This window comes from Aquarana catesbeiana, linkage group LG06 (genome assembly GCF_042186555.1).
Source record: "Aquarana catesbeiana isolate 2022-GZ linkage group LG06, ASM4218655v1, whole genome shotgun sequence".
Classification (NCBI taxonomy): Eukaryota; Metazoa; Chordata; class Amphibia; order Anura; family Ranidae; genus Aquarana; species Aquarana catesbeiana.
The window spans coordinates 174025956-174052289 of record NC_133329.1 but is presented as its reverse complement, the minus strand read 5'-3'; positions in this window follow the sequence as shown (position 1 = coordinate 174052289).

The window sequence follows — 26334 nt, the reverse complement described above, 5'->3', positions numbered from 1 at the left end:
TGGCCTTCCTCTGGATAAACTGTGGGTACAGGATTGTGTGATATTATTTTTTATTTATTTATTTTTATGGTTGAACTAGATGGGCTTGTGTCTTTTTTTTTTCAACCTAACTATGTAACTATGTAACAAACTATACTATGAACTTACTTTGCCACTACTGGACAATTCCCATCTGCTGGCCTAGTACCACTTGGGTAATTACCTGGGAAAAAAAAATCTACTCCACAGCCAAAAAACGTGCAGTCAGTGTATGTATTCACCAAAACAGTCCATAAGTGGGCTGTCATAGAGTTTTCAGGAAAGTGGAGCTTTTTTTTTCCCCCAAAAATTGTTTTTATTAAACAATTTGCACTGACAGGATGGTCTTACATGGTATACAGGCAATACTTTCCAAGGTAAAAAATAAAAGAGCAAATAAAAAAATAAGGGTATATCAATATACATAGTAAATTCCAGGCATATCGGTGTGACAAACAGAGGAGTGACAAAGAGGATAAAGATGTGGAATCCCATGCAAGAATGAGTTCATAGTTCAATTACATGTCATAGATAACGCTTCTGGATAATCAAAATACCATTCAAGTACAGGTTTTGGAATCCCGCAACCAACGGTCCCAGATCTTATTGTACTTGGCTGGGCATCCTCTGTTAATGTATAAGAATATTTTTGTAAGCGAGGGTATTGTTTACTTCCGCTATCCAGTCAGTAAAACTAGGGGGCTTTGGTCTCATCCACTGCTTAGCAATAACTTTCCTGGCTGAGAATAGTGTTTCATGTAAAAAGATTTTTGTAAATTTGTCAGTCTCAGAGTCAGGGAATATCTCCAATAGCATATATGTGTCACCGGCACAAAAATTTGTAGACAATAATATATATCTTATATTTGAGTTGCTGCAATCAAAAAAACACCGTTAAGTGGAAAAAATAAATAATTAATGTATGTGTTGAGTGCGCTACTTCATTTGCAATACACCACTCTGTTTAGCATTTAGCCCGCACAAATATCTTAAACTCATACCATGTGTAATAGTGCCTTGAATAATCAGATAATATTTCCATAAAACAAATATCAGTATATAGAACAGCATACAAAAAAATTCTAAAAATTCCAGCATGCAAGAAATTCCACAGATTCATGTGCAAAGTAAATTCCAACATGCAAAAAAATCCACAAAAATAATATATAATATCCAAGTTCATGTGCAAAGTGCAATGTGCAATAGTTTTAGAAGTTACTATGCAGCCTGCTTTTGGATTTAGAACATGTGTTATCTGTGACTCATCGTGACATTTTCACCACTTCCGTGACAAGACCACCACCATATGGATTGGCCACTCACCAGATGTTAATGAACAATGCGCCTTTGCTTCATTAATAGGGATAACCACTCCACCTGAATCGTGCCTTTGCTGACCCCAATGCGCTACATAAGAGCCTTAGTTGTCCTCATAAGAAATAATAAACAGCGATCTTTGCGCAGTATGTTAAAAGCTGTTTATCGTAGCCAAGTTAAAAAATTAAATTCAACACTCACATTTAAAAGTGCCCATAAGCCGGCACCAAGCTGTTCCAGCAGCTAAGGATGGGTGTAGTGATGGCATCGTTTGTTTCCCGTGCCGGCATGCGATGCCAGCCTCGCTTGCACCCAGCTTGCGCTTCGCCCCTCGCTTTTGCCCGGTCCGGAAGTGACGTATTGACATGACAAAAAATCTCCCAGCAGCCTCTACGCGTTTCACATCATAGTATGCGTCATCAGGAAGCTGCTTATGATTGGTGTGTCACCCTATTTATATTTTACTTTACCGGAAGTTGGTTAACCACCATTTTGACTAAGGGTCTTTGCCCACACTTACTCCTGTGTGTTTAACCTACATCCCCCCGGAAGTTATTCCACCGCCATTTTGACTATGGTTATTTGCCCACTAGGTTGTTAAGAATTCCTCTCTCTCAAATTTCACTCGCGATTATACTAAGATATAATTAATTCCTTTCCCTCACCAGGGGTCACTCATCTGGAGCGGCTGGAGAAGCTTTTACAAATACACAAGTAACATAATTATAATTTCAGTATATTGTTATCTAGATCCAAAATTTATTTACTAAAACATTAAAATTTATTAGACCTACTTAAAAATAAAAACAAAAATGTTTGCTCCGTAATTAAATAAACCCAAAAATAAACAATATTACAAAAATATTGAAAAGTGATATAAGAATACTAAACAACCAATAATGAAAATAATATGCAAATAATAATAAAATAAAATAAAAATAAGAATGAAAATGAAAATAAAATTAAAAATAAAATAAAAATAAAAATAAAAATGAAAATAAAAATAAAAACAAAAACAAAAAACAAAACCAAAACAAGGAATAAAAAATAAAAAATAAATAAAAATAAAAATAAATGAAGAAAATAATAAAAATAAAAATAAGTGAAAATAAAAATAAGTGAAAATAAAAATAAGTGAAAATAAAAATAAAAATAAAATATAATAAAAATAAAATTAATAATCCTCTAATTACAATTGATATCAAGTTCCACATTCAACCCCAATGGCTTCATTGTATCCAATTTAAATATCCAATAAGTCTCATTCTTTGACACCTCCCTTCGCATATTAATATTAATAAAGAGAGGTTGTAGAGGGGGAGTCAAAAAGAAAAAGAGAAGATTAGGGGAGGGCATTTTTAACTTAATGGATGTAGTGTTTACACAGGAGGAACTATTAGTATTAGACAGTGGAATTAAATATGCACCCAGCAAACCTTTTAATCAGTTTGAAGCATTCATAGACCTACAGAAATTTATTAAAAAACTTAATTTGAAGAAACATTTTTTAGAAAAGGGAGAAAATAACATGCAACAGAGTGATACTATTTATAAGCATAGTCAATTGAAAAATAAGTCCACATTCAACCCCAAATCCAATACTAATCAACACATAGAGGTATTTAAAAGAATGGTAGAGAAAGAAATTAAGAATATTAAACCAGAAAAGCCCATAAATGATAGGATATGGCAAGGAATAAAGAAATTAGAAAAATGGAAAAATATAGTGGTGAGGTCCGCTGACAAGGGAGGAGGGGGTAGTAATTCTAACCAAACAAGATTACAATATAGAATTGGAGAGCTTGGTAATAGACACTAGTACGTATCAACTATTAAAAAAGAATCCAAATAGAGAACTTAAAGCTAAATTAAAATAATTTTTGAATAAGGGCATAGCGGACAGAATTATTAATATAAAGGAAGGGAGATATTTGTTAACTGAAGCACCAAAAATCCCAGTAATATACCAGGTCCCTAAGATCCACAAAAACAGAACAAAACCACCAGGGAGGCCAATAATTAGTGGCATTGGATAAGTACATTCCAGACTAGGTGAATACCTGGCTGTATTTCTCCAACCAATGGCAGGGGAGGGAAAAGCTTTCCTTAAGGACAGCAAAGACGTAATTAATATTCTAAGACAGGTTCAGGTGGACGACTCTACATTACTAGTAACATTGGATGTGGAGTCGTTGTACACCAACATAAAACAAACAGATTCCCTGGCAGCAGTGGCATGGGCAATGAAAAACTTGTCAGACCTCAAACTAAAACAGAGGAGATTTATATTAGAAGGACTCAAAATGGCCATGGGTAATAATTTCTTTTGGTACAATCAAAGTTATTACAGACAGATCAAGGGGGTGGGAATGGGGAACAAGTATGCACTGAGTGTGGCCAACATCTTCCTTAGTAAGTGGGAGGAGGAAGAAATCTTTGGAAGGTGTTGGCCACACTTGCTGTTATACAAAGGATTTATTGATGACATCCTGATAGTTTAGAAGGGCAGTCGGGAAAAATTAGACCAGTTTGTACAATATATAGGCCTAAACTAATATGAAATCAAATTTACTGCAAATGTGGATCAAAATAGAGTTAATTTCCTTGATTTAGAAATCTTCAAAAATTCAAATAAACTTAGGACTAGAACACACTTTAACCACTTCCCTACCCGCCTATAGTAATATGACATCCACAGATGGGATCTCCCATCCTGGGTGGACGTCATATGACGGCCTCGGGTTCCCGGCCGCCTAGGGGGCGCGCACACCCGCCGCGTTGCTCGGGACCCGGTGCGTGTGAATATCGATCGCCGCTATTACTAGTAAAAAAAAATAAATAAATAATTTTTTTTAAAAAATGCCATAAATCTATCCCGTATTTTATAGACGCTATAACTTTTGCACAAACCAATCAATATACGCATATTGCGATTTTTTTTACCAAAAATATGTAGAAGAATATGTATCGGCCGAAACTGGGGAAAAATTTTTTTTTTTTTTAAATTGGGATATTTATTATAGCAAAAAGTAAAAAATATTGTGTTTTTTTCAAAATTGTCGCTCTTCTTTTGTTTATAGTGCAAAAAATAAAAACCGCAGAGGTGATCAAATACCACCAAAAGAAAGCTCTATTTGTGGGGGAAAAAAGGACATCAATTTTGTTGGGGTACAACGTCGCACGACCACGCAATTGTCGCTTAAAGTGCGACAGCGCTGAAAACTAAAAATTGGTCTGGGAAGGAAGGGGGTGAAAATGCCCTGTATTGAACCAGTTAAAGAAACTGACCGTAATGGTTATATACCAATAAGGAGTTGCCACCACCCCCAGTGGAAGAAGGCCATACCCAAGGGCCAGTTCATTAGGATTAGACGCAACTGCGATTTAATAGAAGATTTTTTCGCACAAACTGACATCTTAATAGAAAGATTTGTGGATAAGGGCTACCATAGAGACGAATTAGAGCACACCCGTCAAGAGTTGCTAATATGAACAGGGAGATCATATTACAAAATAAAAACAGAGCCCAGAACCAGAAAGACAAAATACCATTCATAACAGGATTCAACAAACAGTATAAAGCATTGGAAGGAATTATTAAAAGAAATTGGCCTATAATTAGTAATGATCCACAGTTGAATAAGGTGTTGCCACCGAAACCGACATTTATATACAGAAGGGCAAAAAGAATTAGAGACCAAATAGTAAAGAATGTACCAGCCCCCCCCCCCCCCCCCCCCAGAGCATGTCAACACTTTTTTTTTTTTATCATCAAAAGTTTTATTTGAAAGTTTTATACAGCATACAAATCAGAGCAATGGATAAGTTACACATCATTTCAGTAACATATTGCCGATCTTTACCAAAGTGTAGTTCACCGCTGTTTCTAGTTAAAGTTGAGTCAAGTTAGTGCTAGGTTTGTCTAGCATATGACTTATATTACACCGTAACTATACATTATGGAGTATCATATAGTACTTAATATTTCACATCAGTATCTGCTTTTATAGTCAGCTTTGATTTTGAGAGTATAGAAATGGATAGAGTAGATAGAAAAGTAGATAAGGGTATAGGAATGGAGATAAGGTATTCAGGGGTAACTTGTTATTAATTATTTTGTTACTTCTTTTATGTTGTCTGTATAGTCTGGTGAAGAGTGGTCATTATAGCTTACATACAGTGTAGATTTCTTTTCTTCATTTTATTTCATCAACTCTTCGTATGTTTTAGAGAATTTAAAAGCAAACCACGGAGACCATGTCTTTTGGAATTTTTCTGCTTTATCTGTGGATTGGGCTAGGGTGTCTTCCATGTAGCTAATTTCAGCTACTTTTTTTAGCCTATTTTTCCAGTTAAGGATTTAGCCGCATTGAGTGTTTTGTCAATGATTGTTTGTATCGTTTAAGAGGAAAATTTGATATGTGAAGTAGACAACAAAATGCATTAAGTTCAAGACTCGTCTCCGTGATTAGCTTCATAAGCTCCTTGACTTTTTTCCAGAATGGGCTTATTATGGAACACTCCCACCAGATATGTATCAGAGTTCCTTTCTCTTCCTCACATCTCCAACACCTGTCCGAGGTGTGAGGAAACCATTTCTTAAGCTTGTCAGGTGTAGCATACCAGTGTGTAAGGAGTTTGTACGACATTTCCTGACTTTTGGTACTTATTGAGCATTTGTGCGACATGATGCACGCTAATTTCCACTGTTTGTCAGTGATCTCTGCTTGTAATGCCTTAGACCATGCAACCTTGAATCTATCATCTCTTGTCACTTTTGACTTTTGTAACCAAGTGTACGAGATTGAAGTCGCTCTGCTGAATTGTGAGCCCTTTATGCAAATTTCCTCTAATTCTGTTAACTGCCTAATGAAGAAGGGTTTTCTTGATTTGCTTTTTAGGTAGCTGCGTATTTGAAAGTAGGACCATAGGGGAAGTCCCATGAGGTTGTTTTCTGTCTTGAGTGTAGTGAAATCCTTAATGTTGCCTTTATTTATACAGTTCAGCGCTAAGAGTGGTTGTTTACCGTCTGGGGTCTGTAGAGTCTTGTTCTTAAGTCTTGGTGGAAAATCAGGGTTGTCCATCAATGGGGAAAGTGGACTGAGGGCTGAGGTCAGTTCTGTAGTGTTTGCTATTTTCTGAAACAGGTTTAGTGTAGTGCCTGTCAGTGGATGTTTTCTAAGGTGTATGCTTTGAGTTTCCCATGGTATCCAAGGGGAGAATTTCAAAAGGGTTTGGCACAGTGAGGCCTCCAACAAGACCCATTCTTTGGACTCAGCATGACAGTGCCAATCAAACACCCTTGTGAGGTGTGAAGCAAGGTAATAATTATAAAAATTTGGTATCCCCATACCCCCCTGATCTTTTGGTCTAGTGAGAAGTTGGAATTTGATTCTGGCTTTTTTATGTCCCCAGAGGAATTGTATCAGGGTAGATTGCAGGACCTTAAAGAATGTTTGTGGTAGCTTAATTGGGAGGGATCTGAGTAGGTATAGCAATCTGGGGAGAATGACCATTTTTAAGATCGCCGCCCTTCCAAACCACAAGAAATATTTGTTGTGCTGCTGTTGTAAATCTTTCTTTATTTCTTGTAGCAAAGCGGGAAAGTTATGTTCGTATATGGATGTTAATCTCGGTGTTAATTTTATCCCTAGATATTTGAGGGAATTCGTTTCCCATCTAAAGGGGCAGTTGGTTTTGGTTTTGTTCAAATTTTCATCAGTGAGGGAGATATTCATAGCTTCTGATTTTGTGTAGTTTATTTTAAGATTTGACAGGTAGCCATAATGGGTAAATTGTTTCATCAAGTTGGGTATTGTTATGTGTGGATTAGTCAAGAAAAACAGGAGGTCGTCGGCATATGCTGCAATTTTGTATTCCCTATTTGCTACTTCAAATCCTGTGATTGATTTATCTTGATTTATCGTCCTGATAAATGGTTCTAAGGAAAGGATGAATAGCAGAGGGGACAATGGGCATCCCTGCCTAGTTCCGTTTGTGATCAAGACCCTGTCTGACAAAGACCCGGTAATCTTCAACCTGGCTGATGGTTTGTCATATAGAGCTGAGATCCACGTCATCATGCATGGGCCTAGACCAACATATTTGCATGTGTCTAGCATGTAGTCCAATGAGACTCTATCGAAGGCCTTCTCCGCATCCGTGGACATGAGAAGGCCCTCACAGTCCCCACTGTGTGCTGCATATGTTAGTAGAAGGGCCTTGATCACATTATCCCTTGCTTCCCTGTTGGGCATAAAGCCCACCTGTTCTAGACCTATTAGAGAATGTAGAATCGACCTCAGCCTATTTGCCATCACCTTTGCCAGTATTTTTAGATCTAAATTCAGTAATGAAATAGGTCTATGGCTTGAGCATTCCGTGGGGTCTTTCCCTGGCTTTGGTACAACTGTAATGTGGGCCAATAGAAATTCAGTTGGTACTGGAGTAGACAAGGACAAGGCATTTAAGGCTCTTTGTAAGGGGGTTGTTAGAATATTATAAAATGTTTTGTAATAAATTGATGTGAAGCCGTCTGGGCCCGGACTTTTTCCTGGTTTGAGGTCTTTTATTGCTGACTTAATTTCTGTTTCTTATTTCTTCTTCTAGGGGGGATGTCTCTGTATCTCCGAGTCTGGGGATCCCACTCTTACTGAGGTAGTCTTGTATGGCTTTCTTTCTGTCAACTTTTATGTCATGAGGTTTGTGTTGCATTGGTAGGTTGTATAAATGTGAATAAAATTGCTGGAAATGTGTCGCTATAGCTTCCGTGGCGACATCTAATGTCCCCTTTTGTGATCTGATCCCAGCAATGAGATTCTTCGTATTAGCTTCTTTCAACGCTCTAGATAGCAACCTGCCTGTTTTGTCTCCTGTCTCATAGTATATTGCTTTCTTGAAGAATAACATTCTTTTAGATTTGTTCTCTCAAATATTTGTTGTAGTGTCTTGCATGTTTCAAGGAGTTCTTTAGCTGACTGTAGCGATAGGGATTGTTTATGACTATTTTCCAATGCATTAATTTTATTTATCAGTTTAGTAACTTCTTGTTCCTGTATTTTGTTTTTTTTTGGGATCCTAATTTGATTAGTTCCCCTCTAATACAACATTTGTGTGCATGCCAGATTGTCATGGGATCCATTGTAGGGGTAATATTGTTTCTAAAATAGTCAAACAGTGCTGCGGTTATTTTGGGCATTAGTTCCGGGTCTGTTATAAGTGAGGGATTAAGTCTCCATATGTTCGATCTAGGAGCTGGTGTGCTTAAATCTATCGTCGGGGATATCGGTGCATGGTCAGATAACGCTTGAACACCTATTTGGGCATCCATCACGTTTGGTAAATCTCTTTGGGTGATGAACAGTAGGTCTATACGTGAGTATCTATTATGTGGTGCTGAATGATATGAGAAGTCTCTAGTGTCTGGGTGGAGATACCTCCAGGAATCTATTAACTGTAGGGAGTTGAGGAGGGTTTTAATTCTTTTAAGAGCTCTGTATTTAATGCAGGATTTCCCTGAAGAGGAGTCAACTGCTGGATTTAGTGGCACATTAAAGTCCCCTACCAGTATGAGTATACCTGATGTAAACCCCGTCAGTTCTCGCACTATTTTTTGGCAGAAGGTTACTTGTCCTGAATTAGGGAAGTATACGTTTGCTAATGTGATGGGTCTATCATAATATGTGCTTTTGAGAAAGATGTATCTGCCCTCAGGGTCTATTAGACTATCTCTGAGGGTAAATGGGGCATCTCTACTCACCAGGGTCGAAACTCCCTTAGTTTTAGCGGCGTCATTTGTCGCGTGATAGGCCTCCGTAAAGTAGGTATTGGTGAGTTTTGGAATATGACCTGTTTTAAAATGGGTCTCCTGGAGAAAAACAAAGTGTGGCTTACCCTTCTTCAGTTCCCGAAGGAGTGATGTCCTTTTCTCTGGGATATTGAGTCCTCTTATGCTATGCGAGATCACTCTGGGGGACTTCCCCAGTGCTGAATAGGCCATCAGTGTAGTTGGGTGGTTGAATTCAATAGGTGTGTCCTATAATAGATTCTGAGGGGCTTGTTAACCACTTCCCACCCGCCCTATAGCGGATTGACGTCCAGGAAGTGGTTCTGTTATCCTGACTGGACGTCATATGACGTCCAGCAGGATAACATGCCGCCGCGCGCCCCCGGGGGCGCGCATCGCGGCGATCGGTGGAGCGGTGTGTCAGCCTGACACACCGCTCCACCGATCTTGGTAAAGAGCCTCCGGCGGAGGCTCTTTACCACGTGATCAGCCGTGTCCAATCACGGCTGATCACTCTGTCAATGGGAAGAGCCGTTGATCGGCGGCTCTCCTGGCAGGGGGGGTCTGCGCTGATTGTTTATCAGCGCAGCCCCCCCTCAGAACACCACACTGGACCACCAGGGATGCCACTAGGACCACCAGGGAAGGGGCAACGTGGATGGCCAGGTATGTACCCCATGGCCATCCACATGTGCCCAATCTGTGCCAATCAGTGCCCACAAATGGACACTGATTGGCACCATTATGTCACTGATCTGCCCAGCAATGCCCAGATCTGCCCAGCAATATTTTATCAGTGCCACCTGTCATTGCCCATCCGTGCCACCTGTCATTGCCCATCGGTGCCACCTGTCAGTGCCCATCTGTGCCCATCAGTGCCCACCTATCAGTGCCCATCAGTGCCACACATCAGTGGTACCCATCAGTGCCACCCATATGTACCCATCAGTGCCACCCATATGTACCAATCAATGCCACCTACGAGTGCCCATCAGTGCCGCCTATGAGTCCCCATCGGTGCCACCTATGAGTGCCCATCAGTGGCGCATACCAGTGCCACCTATCAGTGCCCATCAGTGCCACCTATCAGTGCCCATCAGTGCCGCCTATCAGTGCCCATCATCAGTGCCCGTTAGTGCCACCTCATCAGTGCCACCTCATTGGTGCCACCTCATCGGTGCCCATCAGTGCCGCCGTATCAGTGCCCATCAGTGCAGCCATATCAGTGCCCATCATTGAAGGAGAAAGCGTACTTATTTACAAAAAATTTTAACAGAAACAAAAAAAATCTTATTTTTCTTCGAAATTTTCGTTTCTTTTTTTATTTGTTGCGCAAAAAATAAAAACCGCAGAGGTGCTCAAATACCACCAAAAGAAAGCTCTATTTGTGGGAACAAAATGATAAAAAATTTGTTTGAGTACAGTGTAGCATGACCGCGCAATTGTCATTCAAATTGCGACAGCACTGAAAGGTGAAAATTGGCCTGGGCGGGAAGGTGTCTAAGTGCCTGGTATTGAAGTGGTTAACGACCAATCTCCACCGTATTACGTTATTAGTTGGTTGGGTGGTGGGGGGGAGGGGTACAGAGAGAGAAAGGAAGAAGGAAGGAGAGTTATTAGACAAAAAAGAAAACAACAGAGATGAGTTCACCTCCTAACAGAGTAATTATATATACTTTAGTCAATTAAAACACTGCGCTAAAGTAATTAAGTAGTGCACCGGAGTCTGGAATCTTGGCTCAGGTACACTTTTGTGGGTACGTGGGAAGTCAGCGTCCGAAAGTTCGAAAAACTTGTATTGAACTGGTTAAATGTTAAGTCAAGTAGAACGGAGAAAAAGAACAACACAGCCTCTTTAAGGCAACCTTTGTGTTTGGGTCCAGAGAGAGCTTCCCGTTCCAGAACCCCTCCCTTTAGATCTCTTATGACTAAAGTTCATAGTCTGTAGCAGCTAGTGACTCATGTATTAGGTTACTATCAGCATCCAGGAGTCATTATCTGAGTTTCGGTAATTGGGGATAGTCAGATCAACTTGACCGGCCTGTGGTCTATGGTAGTCCATAGCGATTGATTTATATTCCAAGGTCTATGAATAGCTATCACGGAACACATATATCTGTATATCATCTTAGTAATTCTGTTTCAGAGCACATCTTCTCAGAATGCATTAGGTAGGGGACCACTTCCAGGCCTTAACTGCAATGTACGAAGATCAATCTAATGTTAAAACCTCAACTCGGTTATGTTTGCTTTAGCCGTTAACTGAAATGGTTTACGTGAGTCTTATTGTATTATTATGTCCATGCGTATGAGAAATTGGCCGGTAGTAGTTATTTAACGTATTGCTCAGTCCTTAGTGCGGGAGAATGTTGAGGAGGGTTCTGGTGGGAAGGGTGCTGGATCAGTCAAGTTTGCGAAACCTAGATGGCGTGGAACGTGATGCAGGGGTCCCCCTTATTGTTCCTCCTCCCTTTCCATGTTTCATTTTCTTGGTTAGTTGTTTATCAGGGGTAGATAAAGGAGAGCTGGGCAGGTTTCTGGTGTGGGAGGGTAGAGTAAACTCCTGGTACCATTCAGGTACTTCAATTAGATCCAAGTCTAGGGCTGCACAAAAATCAAGGAGGTCATCTTGCGTGCGCAGCACAAGTTGTTTTCCTGAGACTGTGATTACAAGGGCAAAGGGGAAGCGCCATGTGTATCTTATGTCTCTTTCCCTTAGTTTATCCAGGAGGGGGTCGCAGAGCCCTGCGGTTTTTCAGTGTAATCTGTGAGAGGTCCTGATATAACATTATGTTTGCCCCATTAAAAATGATGTGATCATTCCTCCTTGCTTTCGTCATGATATCCTCCTTAAGAGGGAAACTTTGCAGACAGCATATTATGTCTCTTGGGGGAGCAGTATCTGGGCCTCTAGCTCTGAGTGCTCTGTGAGCTCTGACAAATTCTATGTCTGAGTCTTCCTGTCTTTCCAAGAGACTGTTAAATACTTGTTTCAGGGCAGGAATTATCTGGTCAGAATCTACAGACTCAGAGATCCCTCTCATCCTGATGTTGTTTTTCCTTCCTTGGTTATCGAGGTCCTCTATGTGCCAGGTCATTTCAATGAAGTGGGATACATGTGTATCTGCGATCTTGTCTAATCTGAGTAATTCTCTGTCTCTGTGCTTTCCCTGTACTTCCACTGCCTCCATCTTGTCAGACAGCACTAGCAGATTAGAATTTAAGTCTGTAATGGCTGCTGAGAACGTTGCTTTGATGTCTGCTGCAAAGCCAGACATGCCGGCGTAGGTGAGGGGTTTGTTTGAGCGTGTCCCACTCCTACCTGTGTCCTCCAGAGCGGATTGCGAGTCCTCGCTAAAATCATCTTCCTCCTGCTGAGAGCACGCCATCTTTTGTCCCGCCACGCTGCCTCGGTCCGCGGGTTTGGCTTTCAGTAGCTCCGAGATGCTTCTGGATGAGGAAGAAGCTGGAGTTCGGCGAGTTTTGGGGTGAGAGGTCTGGTGATTCAGTCTGCCCATCTCCCGACCCAGGTAAGCGGGGTAAAGTGCTGTCGGCTGTGTCCATTCACGGAGCTCCGCTAATGTGCTGCCATCTCGGTCGCTTGCTAGGCCACGCCCCCGTCAACATTTTTTAACCAAAAAGGTTTTTTTAGATGTGGCAAATGCAAGCCTTGCAGACTCACCAATAGGGAAGATAGAAAAATAACAGGTTTTGAGTCTAATTCAAATAAACAGAAACAATTGACAAATTAATTACGTGCTGTAGCACACACATCACCTATGTATTAGAGTGTAGTTGTTGTAGTTGTGGGCTACAGTACATAGGCAGAACCACCAGGGCACTCTCGGTAAGAATAGGTGAACACGTCAGAAATATCAAGAAAGGGTTCAGACACTATAGCGTGTCAAAACACTTTAGAGATGTGCATGGAAAGAGCCCCCAACATCTGAAGTTCTATGGAATAGACAAAATAGAAAAAAACTGAAGAAATATTAATATGCGAAGGGAGGTGTCAAAGAATGAGACTTATTGGATATTTAAATTGGATACAATGAAGCCATTGGGGTTGAATGTGGAACTTTATATCAATTGGAGCAAACGTTTTTGTTTTTATTTTTAAGTAGGTCTAATAAATTTTTATGTTTTAGTAAATACATTTTGGATCTAGATAACAATATACCGAAAGTATAATTATGTTACTTGTATATTTGTAAAAACTTCTCCAGCCGCTCCAGATGGGTGACCCCTGGTGAGGGAAAGGAATTAATTATATCTTAGTATAATTGCGAGTGAAATTTGAGAGAGGGGAACTCTTAACAACCTAGTGAGCAAATAACCATAGTCAAAAGCAGCTTCCTGATGATGCATACTATGATATGAAACGCATAGAGGCTGCTGGGAGATTTTCTTTCACGTCAATACGTCACTTCCGGACCGGGCGAAAGCGAGGGGTGAAGTGCAAGCTGGGTGCGAACGAGGCTTGCATCGCACGCCGTCACGGGAAACAAACAACGCCATCACTACACCCATCCTTAGCTGCTGGAACAGCTTGGTGCCGGTTTATGGGCACTTTTAAATGTGAGTGTTGCATTTACTTTTTTAACTTGGCTACAATAAACAACTTTTAACATACTGCGCAATGATCGCTGTTTATTATTTCTTATGAGGACAACTAAGGCTCTTATGTAGCGCATTGGGGTCAGCAAAGGCACGATTCAGGTGGAGTGGTTATCCCCTATTAATGAAGCAAAGGCGCATTGTTCATTAACATCTGGTGAGTGGCCAATCCATATGGTGGTGGTCTTGTCACGGAAGTGGTGGAAATGTCACGATGAGTCACAGATAACACATGTTGTAAATCCAAAAGCAGGCTGCATAGTAACTTCTAAAACTATTGCACATTGCACTTTGCACATGAACTTGGGCATTATATATTATTATTTTTGTGGATTTTTTTGCATGTTGGAATTTACTTTGCACATGAATCTGCGGAATTTCTTGCATGCTGGAATTTTTTGAATTTTTTTGTATGCTGTTCTATATACTGATATTTGTTTTATGGAAATATTATCTGATTATTCAATGCACTATTACACATGGTATGAGTTTAAGATATTTGTGCGGGCTAAATGCTAAACAGAGTGGTGTATTGCAAATGGAGTAGCGCACTCAACATATACATTATTTATTTAATATCTCCAATAGGCACGGCTTCAGATCCAAAGTGAGTGGTGAGCCCATAGTATCGTGGATTAAATCTACTATCTGCTTCCAGTAACCTTGTATTGAGGAGCAAGCCCATATTAAATGGAAGAATGTACCCACTTCCCCAGGACACATCAGGCAAGAGCTAGGATGTTCTCTTTTGAATCTGGCTACTCTTAAAGGTGTGAGATATGCTCGGTGTAAGATATATATTTGGGACAGTCTATCAGAAAGCTTAGTGGAGACGGACTTACGGGAATCTAGTGCCTCGCTCCACTCTTCATCCTCCAGTACACCTACCTCCCCCTCCCAACGTGGTTTAATGTCATATGCCAATTTGGTTGAAGAAGGCGTAATAAGCATACTGTAGAAGGTTGATATAATTTTTTGAGGGTCTGTGCTTTTGACTATTGCTATAATAGCATTAGGGGTGGACCGTGGAATAGATTGAGGAAACTGTGAGTATATGGTATGGGGGACTTGTAGGGATCGAAAAAACATATGTTTTAGGAGCACAAATTCACTTTGAAGGGCATTAAACGTTTTAAGATTCCCGGTCGAAAGGAGGTGATGTAAGTAGTATACCTCCCGTGTACCCCAGATCTCTGTAATAGGAATCTGGAGGAATTCAGATAGCAATTTGTTGTGCCATAAAGGAGTAAATTCATTATATTATGATATCTCTAATTTAACAGAAGCAAGATCCCATATTCGTCTGTAGTGATATAATAAGGTCTTACTATCTCCTTCAGAGCCAGCTCCCCCAGATCCCACTGCAATCGCACAAATTGGGTCCGAGGTTTGTTGTGCCCAAGTTGGGCAGAGGAGTATATTAAATCTCTCCTTGTCAGTTTTATCTGTGTGGAATAGTTGGGACAACTGGGATGCTATGTAATAAAGATTTAGATCAGGCAAAGCTGTTCCGCCTAGGTCGGTGGGGTTCTTGAGAATCCGCCAAGCCAGGTTATGTCTGTTGCTACCCCAGACAAAGGGCTTAAGCAGGGCCTCAAAGGATTTAAAGTATTTCAGGGGTAGGTAAACCAGGGTGTGCCAAAGGATATAAAGTATTTTAGGCAACAGTACCATTGTTATTAAATTTATGCGGCCCCACACTCCTAAAGGTAGGCAAGCCCATATTTGTATTTTGGATTTGATTGGGTATAAAGGGGGTCGATGTTAAGGGAGATATAGTCAGCTGGGGACCGGGATACATGGATCCCTAAGTACTTAATAATATTTACTAGCTGTAGTGGGAGTTGAGCTTGTGTCCTAGAGGGTGGGAAGCTATTGACGGGTAAGATTTGGGACTTTTCCCAATTAATTTTAAGTCCAGAAAATGACCCAAACTGTTCTATCGTTTGGAGTGCATTTTGGAGAGAGGGACCCGAGTCGGCCAAGTACAGTAAGGTGTTGTCAGCATACATACTGATTTTTTCCATTAATGACCCCAGACTTAGACCCCGGATCTCTGGATTTTCTCGGATGGATATGGCAAGTGATTCTGCTGCAAGGGCATACAATAGTGGGGATAGCGGGCAGCCCTGGTGTGTGCCTCTAGTGAGGTCAAAAGTTGTGGACAGCCATCCATTAGCCACTACTTTGGCTGTCGGAGCTTAGTACAGTAGTTGAATCCACTTGATAAACCATATCCTTCCAAGCATCTCCTTAGATACCCCCACTTTACTGAATCAAATGCTTTAGCCGTATCTAATGTCACTACCATGCGGCACAGTGGTGTAGTGGTTAGCTCTCTCGTCTAGCAGTAAAAAGGGTCGCTGGTTCGAATCCCAACCATGACACTACCTGCCTGGAGTCTGCATGTTCTCCTTGTACTTGCGTGGGTTTCCTCCGGGTACTCCGGTTTCCTCCCATACTCCAAAGACATGCTGGTAGGTTAATTGGCTTCTGTCTAAAACTGGCCCTAGTACATGAATGTGAGTTGGGAACCTTGGATTGTGGGCTCCTTGAGGGTCGGGACCAATGTGAGTGTGTGGAGTCCTACGTAAATTGACAGCGCTATATGGGTAATACCTTAAAATAAAAATAGCGATAATTTTAGACACACACACCCACACTCACTCAGGTTGAACTGGATGGACTGGTGTCTTTATTCAACCTTACTAACTATGCAACTATGTAACTATGTATGTAGCATGTAAGTTAATAAACAGTTTCCTGAGACTGAACGAAGTGTTACGGCCGGGCATAAAACCTGCTTGGTCTGCATGCATCAGAGTCAAAATAACCTGGTTGAGACGGAGAGCGAGGATCTTGGCAAGTATTTTAATATCAACTTATAGCAAAGAAATTGGTCTATAGGATTCTGGGTATCCTGGGTCCCTTCCTGGTTTAGGGATAAGTACTATGATTGCTTCCCTCATAGAGGAGGGTAATGCGAAAGTCTTGAAAAGTTGATTGTATGGGGCTAGTAATTTGGGAGTGAGTATTTCACTGTATTGTGAGTAGAATTCAATGGGTAATCCATCTGAGCCTGGAGACTTGGATCTGGCAAAACTAGCTATTGCAGTTGTTATTTAATCAGTTGTAAGAAGTGCTTCCAACATGGTTACTTGGTCCTGCGAGAAAAGGTGCTTTGTTTCCCCATCTGCAGGTTCCATAGATGTATATAACCCCTCGAAAAAGTCCCTAAACTGAGAGGTGACACTGGGCGGGTCTGTTATCTGTCTACCCCGTGGCCATGCAATGAAATAACAACCGGTGGCTTATCCTCGCTATGAACCAGGTATGCTACCAGTTTGCCTGCCCTTTCACCATGTTCAAACATCTTTTGTTTGATGAAAAAGAGTTTGCGTCTGGCCTTCTCATATTGCAGTGGATCCACCACTCTGGTTTGTAACCTGAGGAGGTCCGCCTGTGCAGGAGAAGAGTCAGAGGCATATCGTTGTTCTGTGGAGGACAACTCCGCCACCACCTTATCAAAATCAGCCTTCAATCTGTTGATGTGGGATATAAAGGACGTGCGTACATATTGTTTGAATGAGTCCCACACCGCAGAAGAGGAAGCAGAGTGATCATTCTCCAAAAAATACTGCCTCCATTTGTTCATGAGCTCGCCATCCTCTGGTAGCAGGGAAAGCCAAAAGGGGTTTAAGCTCTAAGAGCGGGCCAGTTTATTAACAGGGATACTAAGAGTGATCCAGTAGGGTCTATGGTCAGATAAAAGCCAGGGGGCCAAAGGTTGTTTCCCGTAACCGTGGCAGAAGAATGTGGGATAATAGAACAAAGTCAATACGGGACATAGTGTTGTGGGTAGAGTGAAAAGCCCACCCAAACCATGGGCAACGGAGTGCCATCTACAGGTGTCTCAACCAGCACCATCACATCTGCGTGCTGCCTCTTGAGGAAGGGGAGAACTGCCGACCGTTTAATCTTGTCGCGCAGGCCTCTCACATTCCAGGTAAGACATTTTATAGAAGCTATGGTCTAAACATCACATAATATATGGGTACATTGATTCCCAGCAACCTCCGCTTCTCTGGAAAGTTAATGAGGATATCAAAAATCACCCATGGTATTATCAGAAGCAAACCTAGAATTAATAAGTAAGAAAAAAGGAGTACATCTCTCTGTGCCAGTAAATATATCATGCTGAACGTATTGCTGCTCAGTATAGTAAGAACATTCCCCACCCCGCCCTACACCCTCCCCAGCTGGTGTGGGCATCAACCCAAAACATAATGCAGATATCAGCTAGGAAAAAAGGACTGGTTTCTAAGGAATGGAGATAAAGAAACAACAAGAATAACTTAGGTAACTGAAGCAAAAGGTGGAATTGGTACACTGTCCATAGTAGTAGTTTACCAGTTACCAGTGTTACACAATCCATGCAGAGCCTGTGAACAACATAGAACAGAACCCAGTATCCAGACCAACCAGCATAACTGTGTTTCCTAGTTGAAGGTTGGGCGAAGTTTCGCTGCACTTTGCATGCATCTAATAGGACAGCAGTGTCTCCGTAGTCACAATGTCAAAAAACAGGTATAAAAGGACAAAGGGTAATATTGAACAGTAACTGGACCCTATAAAGGAACCACTTGCCATCCGCTCTATTACAAAATGACGGCGGCAAAGTGGTTTGATAATCCTGATCGGACGTCATATGACGTGATCAGGATTAACCGCTATTGCGCGCCCCCGGGGGTGCACACCATGGCGATCGGGGGTGACGCTTGTCCCTCGGACACAGTGCATCCCCGATCAGGGTAAACAGCCAATGAAATTGGCTGTTTACCATGTGATCGGCTGTGTCCAATTACAGCCGGTCACATGTCAAAACAAATCGCGATCGGAGAAGGCGAGTGTCCCTCGGACACAGCGCATCTCCGATCAGGGTAAACAGCCAATGAAATGGCTGTTTACCCACGTGATCGGCTGTGTCCAATCATAGCCGGTCACAAGTATAAACACTGTGGCGGTTTCCAGGGATCTCTCTATGCAGAGCAATTTATTGCTGCCAACCCCAGTTCATCCTACGCCCGTATGTTCTGTTGGCGACGTCTCACACTAGACAAATTCAAATTGTTCTTGGGCCTTACTTTTAATATGGGGCTTACAAAGAAAAACGAACTGCATGCCTACTGGTCCACCCACCCCATGCCCCTATATTCTTCTGTTATGTCCAGGACACGGTACGATATGATTATGCGTTTCCTACATTTCAATGACAATTCGCAGTGCCCTCCCCAAGATCATCCCAACCACGACAAATTATATATGCTTCGCCCCCTAATACATTCTTTTACCAAACGATTTTCTGAAGTCTTTATCCCTAACCAAAATATTTGTGTAGACGAATCCCTTATCCACTTTACTGGCTGGCTGAATATCAAGCAGTATATCCCAAGTAAGAGAGCCAGGTACGGGGTGAAATTGAACAAATTATGTGACCGAGCCACTGGATACGTGTACTCATTTTGTATTTATAAGGGAAAAGACTCCCAGCTCCAGCCCCGTGAGTGCCCCACATACATAGGAGCCAGTGGTAAAACTGTGTGGGACCTTGCATACCCCCTGTTCAAAAACGGTTACCACTTATATGTAGATAATTACTACAGCAGCTTGCCCCTTTTCCGTCACCTATATTGTGAAAAAACCCTGGCCTGCGGTACATTCCGAAAAAATAGGAAGGGCTTCCCACAGAATTTACTAGCAAAACGGCTACAAAAGGGGGAAGCCGCATTCATGAGTAATGAGGAGGTGTTGGCCATGAAGTGGCGGGACAAGAAGGATGTTCACATGATGACTACCATTCACAATGACACCTTGGTGGAGGTTCAGAGAAGACGTGGCCCCGTAGTAAAGCCTGAATGTGTCCATGACTACAATCTGTATATGGGGGGGGGGGGGGGGGGTGGATTTAAATGATAAGATGCTGCAACCATATTTGTCAACCCGCAAGTCCAAATATTGGTATAAAAAAGTTGCATTTCATCTGTTTCATATGGCCATGTTCAATTCATTTGTCTGCTATCAAAAATCACCCAAAAACCAACCCATCACCTACCTCAAATATATTGAAAACATTGTCACTGCCCTTATTTACCAGCAAGGACCCGCATCAGGAAGCATTCGCTCTGATAGTGTGAGTCGACTTCATGAGCAACAATTTCCCTATAACATTCCTCCCGCGGAATCCGGAAGAAGACGCCAAAAGAGATGTCGTGTATGCTCAAGTGGAGGAGCTAGAAGAGATACAAGTTATTATTGTCCCCAATGTCCCTTCCAACCTGGCCTGTGTATCGGTGATTGCTTAAAAAATTATCACACATCCATCAGATATTAGTTCCCCTTATTAGAAACAGACTGCCATTTCCCCATTTCAATTACCTGTGTGCATCATATGCCTGTCACCATGTTTCTACCTTCCATGTTAACTGACCCTGGCCTGTTTACCGACAATGTCTTCGCCTGCCGTTTTAACCATGTTTCTGACTTCCACGTGCACCGACCTCAGCCTGTTTACCGACGATGCCTTTGCCTGCCGTTTTAACCACGTTTCTGACTTCCACGTGCACCGACCTCGGCCTGTTAAATCGACCATGTTTTTGCCTGCCACTTGGACTGATCTTTTGCCCTTCTACTTCAGTACACAGGGGTCTAACATATGTGAGGGGCTTCAGAATAGCATTCTGAGTAGAGAAAATCAGTTTTTGGTTTTCTGTGTTCCCAGAACAGGGTCTGGTTGCCCGGAGGCTTCAAAGAGATTTGGGTGGGAGAAGCCTCTACCCCTGTCCCCCTGGCCCTAAGCTTGATGGTCCTTCCTGCTGCCTGGACCAATACTTTGGCTGTGCTGACCATATCGCTGCCTGTAATGACCCAGGACTTTATGGACTGTTTATTTCTGCTGCCTGGACCAATACTTTGGCTGTGTTGACCATATCTCGGCCTGCTGCCTCTACTGACTATAGACAGTATTTTTGCCTGGACATCTCTGCCCGCTACCTGGACCAATGCTTTGGCTGTGCTGACAGTACCTCTGCCTGAACTAACTATGGACAGTATTGCTGCCTGGACGATTGCTTTTGCTGTCTCTGGCCACATCCCTGCCTGCTGCCTGGACCGATGCTCTCCTCTGTGGACCACTACACTACTAAAACCACAGGTAATCTTTTGTTATTTGGTATGTACATGTTATGTATTAGAAATATGAAGGGCCTTCAAAAATATGATCGGTAATCATGAAATTATATGTGTAATTTATGCTCCTAGAACGACTGGAGGTGCTATTTGGATGTTGGGCCTCTGTATGTGGCCAGGCTGTGTAAAAGTGTCACACATGTGGTATCGTTAAACTCAGGAGTAGCAGAATGTATTTTGGGGTGTCATTTTTGCTATGTACATGCTATGTGTTAAAAATATCTTATAAATCGACAACTTTGTGTAAAAAAAAGCGTTTTCATTTTTTTCCCACATTTTCCGAAAACTTCTGGGAAAAAATGAACCGTTCAAAAGACTCATTATGCCTCATAGATTATACGTTGGGGTGTTTGCTTTCCAAAATGGGGTCATTTTGTGGGCGTTACCATTGTCCTGGTGCTCCAAGGCCTTCAAAAGGGAGATAAGTTGTCATGAAATTATATGTGTAATTTTGCTCCTAGAATGCCTGGAGGTGCTACTTGGATGTTAGTCCTCTGTATGTGGCCAGGCTGTGTAAAAGTCTTACACATGTGGTATTGCCATACTCAGGAGGAGTATCAGAATGTATTTTGGGGTGTCATTTTTTTCTATGTACATGCTATGTGTTGGAAATATCTTATAAATGGACAACTTTGTGTAAAAAAAATGCAATTTCATTTTTTTCCCACGTTTTCCAAAAACTTTTGGAAAAAAATGACCTGTTCAAAAGACTCATTATGCCTCATAGATTATACGTTGGGGCGTTAGCTTTCCAAAATGGGGTCATTTTGTGGGCATTTCCATTGGGCCGTCAAAAGGCAGATAGGTTGTCATGAAATTATATGTGTAATTTTGCTCCTAGAATGCCTTGAGGTGCTCCCTGCATGTTGGGCCTCTGTATGTAGCCAGGCTGTGTAAAAGTCTCACACATGTGGTATCGCCATACTCAGGAGGAGTAGCAGAATGTATTTTTGGGTGTAGTTGCAAGTATATTCATGCTGTGTTCAAGAAATAACCTGTCAATACAATAAGTTTGTGTAAAAAAAAAAAAAAAGTCTTCATTTTCCCAAGAATTGTGGGAAAAAAATTACAACTTCAAAAAACTCACCATGCCTTTTACTAAATACCTTGGAATGTCTACTTTCCAAAAAGGGGTATTTGTATTTTCCTTGATTGTTAGTGTCTCAAGAAATGAGATAGGCCTTCAATACATCAGGTGTGATCAGATGTGATCTATTTTCAGTGATTTGCACCCTAACTTGTAGACTCTATAACTTTCACACAGACTAAATAATATCCACTAATTTGGGTTATTTTTACCAAAGATATGTAGCAGTATAAATTTTGGCCAAAATTTATGAAGAAAAATGACTTATTTGCAAAATTTTACAATAGAAGCTAAAAAAAAAGTTTTTTTTTTTCAAAATTTTCACTCTTTTTTCGCTTATATCGCAAAAAAGAAAAAACCCAGCGGTGATTAAATACCACCAAAAGAAAGCGGTCATTGTGAGAAAAAAATGATAAAAATTTTGTTTGGCTACAGTTTAGCATGACAGAGTAATTGTCATTTAAAGTGTGAGAGTACTGAAAGCTGAAAATTGGTCTGGGCGGGAAGGTGTTTAAGTGCCCTGTATTGAAGTGGTTAAAAAGTATTCAGTGAAATAACAACTGGTCATTCAGTGGAAGTTCCCCTAAATGAAAGTAACTGAGGCACATAGGAAAACATAACCGGGATTTGGTTTGCCTGCATCACGGCTGGTAACAGGATCTTGGGGGAACAAACAAAAAATTTAGTACATGGTGCCGTAACTTTAGTATAGACCCAGATCAGCGTGTTTGCCATTTATTTTGCCGCTCCACCAGAAGCTCCGCGGCGTTCCAACCAAGTGATTACCTCCTCAGGATCGTCAAAAAAAAAAAGGGCATGGTCTTCTCCTTCCACTCTGAGACATGCAGGGAACAGCATAGAATACTTTAGGTGTTGGATTCGTAGCCATCATTTTGCTTCCATGAAGCTCTAGTGACGACGCTGGACCTCTGCCGAAAAGTCAGGAAATATAGCCACCTTAACATTCCCATGAGGTATATTGCCCTTTTGCCGGGCCAGACTCAGAGCTGCATCCCGATCCTTGTAATTAAGAAATTTGGCTATGCGTGTGCGGGGGGGGGTCCCCTGAGGAGGAGGTCTGGCCGGCATGCGATGGGCTCTTTCAACAGCCAGGGTGGGTGAAAAGGCCTCCTCATAGGTGGTAATGAGTAGTTGCTCAAGAAATGTGGTCGGGTCCTTACCTTCTGCACCTTCAGGAAGCCAGATAAAGCAGAGGTTACACCTCCTGAGCCTGTTCTGTTCTCCATGTCATCCTGCTTTGCCAGTAGCTGGTTGATTTGTAGCTGCATGCGGTCAGACCCCATTTGTAATGGTGGGATGGCATCCTCCACTGTACTGAGTCGGTTTTTTGCCGTCTTGACTTGGTCCCAGAGCTTCTGGAAGTCTTGCCGCATAAGCGAAATATCCACCTTGACCTCCTCGATCTGTTCAGTCAGTGAGGTCCTGCAGAACGTAATTGCTTCCAGCAGTCTGTCTGTGTCTCCTCCCGCCGACTCCTGAACTTCACTTGTGGCGCCGCCATTTTCCCCAGAGTCATCTTTGTCTTGTCGGCGGTATTGCTCAAGTTTGGCTGCAGCTGCTTTTTGGGCTTTTGTCTGAGACATAGTACGGGGAGACAAAGAAACCTACTCGGGTAAGTCGGGATCACTCAGGATGCTGTAGGGTCAAAGGATTAACTAAAAGCCAGGATTAATGGACGGAGCTCCGTTTGAGTGCGTGCTACTCCATGCTGCGTCAGGCCATGCCCCCAGCAAAGCTTTAATCCATAGTAACCAGCTGCTTGTTCCAGGAGAAAGAGTCTCACTTTGGCTCCAGGTTCCTTTGCTCAGTGTTTTATAATCAAGCCACATGTTTTCAGAGAGCCTCACAACGGTCAAATTACAAATGTTCCTGCGTTGAAGGCTATCAGTGAGCTTCAGACCTAAACTTCATTGGTGTGGACCCTCAGCCAGGATCTGTCCCCAGTTCACAATCTTCACCTTGTCCATGCTCTTTGGCTGTGCCAAGTATGTACTTCCATTTACTGACATAAATCACCAACAGCAGAAGTAAACAGAGGTAAGTCCAGTTCTTCCTTTTTAATGGTCCTTGGATTGCAATGGAAGACACATTATAGTCATCAACTGTGGATAATGGTGGTCAGCTGTCGTTGACTACATGGTGTTCTTTTGTCCTTTCTCCCTAGGCCGAACCTATCTAGGGGGAAAGGGGGTGTGGCATTCCCCTGTTAAAGGGGTTGTAAACCCTCAAGGTTTTTCACCTCAATGCATTCTATGCATTGAGGTGAAAAACCTCCTGTAATGCTGCAGCCCCCCCGAGCCCTCGTTTTACTTACCTGTACCCCCTCTATCTCGTGCTGGGGACGAGCACACCAGCAAAAGCCGGTGTCTCGGGTCCTGACTGGATGGATTGAAAGCAGCGCAGCCATTGGCTCCCGCTGCTGTCAATCAAATCCAATGACACAGGCGCCGGGGTAGGTGGGGCCGAGTCTGGCATTCGTGTCTATGGACGGAAATCCTGGACTCGGGAGCGCGCCCACAAGGTAACCCCCTCGGGAAAGCACTTCTCCTAGGGGGTTATCTGAAGGAAGGCCATCTGCATGGGATCCTACATTATGAGGTAAAAGGCCCCACAAGCTCCCGGGGGGGGGGCACAACTAATCAGCACTTCACTCTCTGTTCCACTGATTACTATAGCTTTACTCCCTACACCACTCATCCTGCTCTCTATAAACACTTGAGGAAGGGTGATTCCTACAGAAAATAGCACCATGCCCCAAATATCAGAGATCAGCATAACAAGTAAACTACCGGCTGCATCCTAATAACCTCTTGTAAGCCAATCAAGACAGCTAAAGACTCTGCACCTGAAAGAAAAGATGCAAATTCAGACAAAATGCACTTGTTATTTTTGTCCCCCTCAGCTGACCTAACAGATCCCACTCTTCCCTTCCACAGATGCATACTTACCAAGATCCAATGCCTGCAGCCTCGGAGGTTTGTTTACATCCACATCCTACAGCTCTTCTGTTTCCTGTGTGCATAACAGAACCCCATATAAGTCTATTAGCCTCACCTACCATCGTCTCCTGGAGGGGTGCAAAAAGAACAAGAACTGCACTTATTCCTGAAAGATGACAGGGAAAAAAAAGTCTGCAGCAAAACAATGAGGAGTCAGGTAGGAGGGCATAGTGTGAGGTAAGCCTACAATAGTGTGAAAACATGCTGTGCATACACTGATTAGCCATAACATTATGACCACTGATAAGTTAACCACTTGCCCACAGGGCAGTTAAACCCCCTTCCTAACCAGACCAATTTTCAGCTTTTGGTGCTCTCACATTTTGAATGACAATTAATCCAACACTATACCCATATGAAATTTTTGTCCTTTTTTCACACAAATAGAGATTTCTTTTGATGGTGTTTGATCACCTCTGGGTTTTTTTTATTTTTTTCGCTATAAATGAAAAAAGACTGAAAATTTTGTAATAAAATGCATTTTCTTTGTTTCTGTTATAACATTTTGCAAATTAGTAATTTTTCTTCAAAAATGTTGGCCAAAATTTATACTTCTACATGTCTGGTAAAAATAACCCAAATCAGTGTAAATTATTTAGTCTTTGTGAAAGTTATAGAGTCTACAAGCTATGGTGCCAATCATTGAAAATTGATCACACCTGATGTACTGACGGCCTATCTCATTTCTTGAGACCCTAATGGCCCATACACACGATCCGAATATTGTACGACAGATCGTACAACCTTTTTCGCTTAATAGTCGCAAGTAGAAATTGAATAGGTAAATAAAGTCACGAAAATTCTCGTACGACAGAAAAAAAAAGAAGTGATGTCATGTGTTGTAATGCATTTATATTGTATTTTTGGACGACAACTATACTGACTAAATGGAAACCGCACGATCTGGTATCGTACGAGGAAAATTTTTGTGCTTGTATGGTCGAATAATATCGGATGAACTGTCGTGATCGGCTTTCAAAAGTAGTGTACACACGATCTGAAACTTGTACGATTCTTCCTCGGATGACAGTTTTCGTACGATATTCGGATCGTGTGTACAGGCCATAACAAGCCAGGACAGGACAAATACCCCCCAAATGACCCCTTTTTAGAAAGTAGATAGCCCAAGGTATTTAGTAAGAGACATGGTGAGTTTTTTTAAGTTGTAATTTTTACCCACAATGCTTTGCAAAATAAAGATTTTTTTTTCCCCACAAAATTGTCATATTAACGGGTTACATCTC